The sequence below is a fragment of the Nanorana parkeri genome, unplaced genomic scaffold (assembly GCF_000935625.1).
Source record: "Nanorana parkeri isolate BGI_ZX_2015 unplaced genomic scaffold, ASM93562v1 scaffold180, whole genome shotgun sequence".
Classification (NCBI taxonomy): domain Eukaryota; kingdom Metazoa; phylum Chordata; class Amphibia; order Anura; family Dicroglossidae; genus Nanorana; species Nanorana parkeri.
Genome location: NW_017306448.1, coordinates 1,787,391 through 1,790,703, shown reverse-complemented (window position 1 = coordinate 1,790,703; position 3,313 = coordinate 1,787,391).

The window sequence follows — 3,313 nt, the reverse complement described above, 5'->3', positions numbered from 1 at the left end:
CGTTTGGGACTCCGTCAAATACTCTAGCAAGTTGATCTCGCCCCACCTCCCCCTGCTTCCCATCCTGGGTAACCCCTTGTTCAACCCAGGGTTGGAGGCGGCGGGGTCCTTTGGATGGTGGTCATCCCACAACTTTCGCTACCTATATAACTTTCTGCATGGTGGAGAGCTCAGCAGCTGGTCTGACCTTAGAGTCCAATTACAAGTTCCTCTCAGGGAACATTTCCGATACCTACAAATTAGACACTGGGCCTCCTCCATGATCACTAATAGATCTCCCTCCCCTACACTAACAACCTTTGAACACATATGTTACCACTCACCTATGCAACCTAAACTGATCTTCATACTGTACTCGCACCTCAACTCAGTACCCTCCCCAATGGATCATGCCTATGCTCGTAGATGGGAGCTAGACCGAGCAGATGTGGAAACTGACGGCCTCCTGTACAATTAATATCACTTCCCTGGAGACTGCTTACAAATCCATGATGAGATGGTATATGGTCCCCTCACGGTTGACCCATCTGAACCTCTCATTTTCCGAACTGTGCTTCAGAGGTTGCTCTGTTAAAGGGGACGTTCTTCACACCTGGTTGACATGCCCTAGGCTAACTAGACTTTGGTCCAAGACCTTTCTTCTCTTACGATCTCTTTTTCATAAACCTATCGCGAAAGACTCATGGTTTGCACTTCTACACTTCAAGCCACCGTCTCTCACAAACTCCCAATACAAATTGGCCATTTTTATCATTCTAACGGTAAAACAAACCAAAGCCTGGCGGAAGCAATTTGTCTCTTTTGTGGACGTGCGACGCAGAATAGACTCTTTCTTCATAAACGAGAAACTCTCTAGTATCCTCTTGGACACCCAAAATAAATTCCAGAAGGTCTGGCACCCATGGATAACTCACGCACACCCTGAGCTTCCTTTGGAAAGTCTCACATACTTATAGGAATATTGGAGACCCTGGTGCAATTCTCCTTCCCCCTCCCTATTGTGACCCTACTGTCCACCCTCCCCCTTCCTCTTAACTACTCTCATTGTATTAATGTTAATACATTGAACATGACTGTTCTCCCCCCTATGGTCCTGTGGTCGACATTGGAATAACACCTCCTCGAGATAGCTTGTCCTCATAAGATTCCTAGACCTCTTGACATCCCTGCGAGGAAGAGCTCCATGTGTTGAGCGGCAGGCTCTATATGCAACATCCCGACTCTACTCCTCGGCTGTACATCAACTGTGATTACTGGATATGTACTAATGCTATCACTGTAACGCTATGTAAAACCAATAAAATACTTTGGAATTGAAAAAGGTGGAGTATGCCTTTAAGGATATTTCCCCTCGGCACTCCCTGTCCAGTAGGCACAATCTCCCTAAAGTGAAGGGAATCCCTACCTTTCACCAGAACAAGTGTTCCCATTTGGTGACAACTGTAACAGTTGACATTTGGCTTCACGTTCCTGACAACAGTCAGCAGGACAGAATCTCCCCAACAGGAGCACAGACAGCAATATAAACTTGATCAAGGTTCTACCCCTTTCACACCCCTTTCCAATACCTGGGACTAATAAACCTTTGTGAATAGAAACATTTAGCAGGCTTGTCTAGATTGCTTAAAGTGTATTTCCACTTTTGCAGCCACATTCGGATAACGCTTATTTTATATGTGTTACATGCTCCCATTCACATCGCAGAAGCTAATAAAAAATGCTTCTTGATGTTTAAATTGCTTTTACTTTGGTTACGATTTCTTGGCTTCTTCAGGGTTAAAATGTCTACTTGTTTCTCCTGCTTTGTAATGCTAGGAGGAGCTGTGAGTGGTGAGGGGACTTTTTCATTGTATGTTAATGAAGCTAATGAGAGAAAAACAACCCTCAAATTTCAGTTTTTAGTCTTTCTACATGGACAGATCACAGTGAAGGTGCTCAGAAAAAAAAATGGATTCAGCCATGTTGCCTGCTGCAGCAAAACATCTAAAAGCAAAATAATATATATATATATATATTCATTTTTTGTTTCATCTTTTTTTTTTTGGTATCCTGTGTGAATGGGAACACAGAACAAACATAGAAGGGTTTTCTCAAATTTGACTGCAAACGTGGAAATACACTTTAATCATGCATACTTAAAGCTTAATCTTTTTTTATTTGGGTTACCTGGTTCCACCCACCCCCCTACCCACATCAACATGTTAATCATTTTTTTTAAATAAAAACATTTTCATTTTTCAAGTCAACGCTGGGTCTCTGCTTCTTTATACAGGCAGATCAAAGCAAATGACCAGACCAGACGAGCTCTGACTTGCAGCAAGTCAGAGCCCACCCCGTTTCCTGGCTGGAAAACCTCCAGTATCATTTATAAATTTGCTACCCAGCCTGACTATCCTTGGCCCCTCCCTTTTATTCATTGGATTTAATTTCTTTTAGTCATGGAAGGTCAGCAACACATGTGGACGTTACCTAGGGTGGTCTGCATGCAAATGCAGCCTGCTTCAGAAAACCAACTCCTCCAGATTCATACATCAATGGAGGGGAATTTATCAAAACTAGAGCAGACAAAATCTGGAGCAGTTGCCCATAGTAACCAATCAGCGTCTCTCTTCAGTTTGGTCACAAAATTTGAAAATGAAAGAGAGAAGCTGATTGGTTGCCATGCACAGCTGCTCCAAATTTTGTCTGCTTCACATTTTGTCTGCTCCAGTTTTGATAACTTCCCCCTCCAATGTGTTTTGATATTTGCATGAATCCTCCCAACAGCCAGCCTGCCGCTTGTATCAGGCCTGAGGGTTCTTGAGAAAAGTACTGAGGCAGGGTCCTGTACATAACTTTCTGAATACATCACAGCACCACGTGCGTCCATTGCATCCAAACATTCACAGCACCACAGTCGTCTGTACCCCAGTTACCCTCACCTCCTATTCTGGTGACACTTATCACTGGGACAGGAAGCAAGACAAAAATAAATATTTATCAAAGCTGGAGAAGGCAGAATCAGCTTCTCTCTTCAGTTTGTTCAGGTAAGATTTAAAAATGAAAGAGAGAAGCTGATTGGTTGACATAGGCAACTGCTCCAGATTTTGTCTGCTCCAGTTTTGATAACTTCCCCTCAAAGTCTCCCCATTTAGAAAGCAAATAAAATGTAATAGTGGACCTAACTCTTCCCCATGCTATCCACAAGTTAAACAAATAAAGTTTGGCTAGTCTTACTTTACTTGAACAAAAATCCCAACCTGCAGGCTATTACAATACCAGTTCTGATATGTACAGGGGGGGGGGGGGGGTTTTCTTAAAACGGGAGACGAAA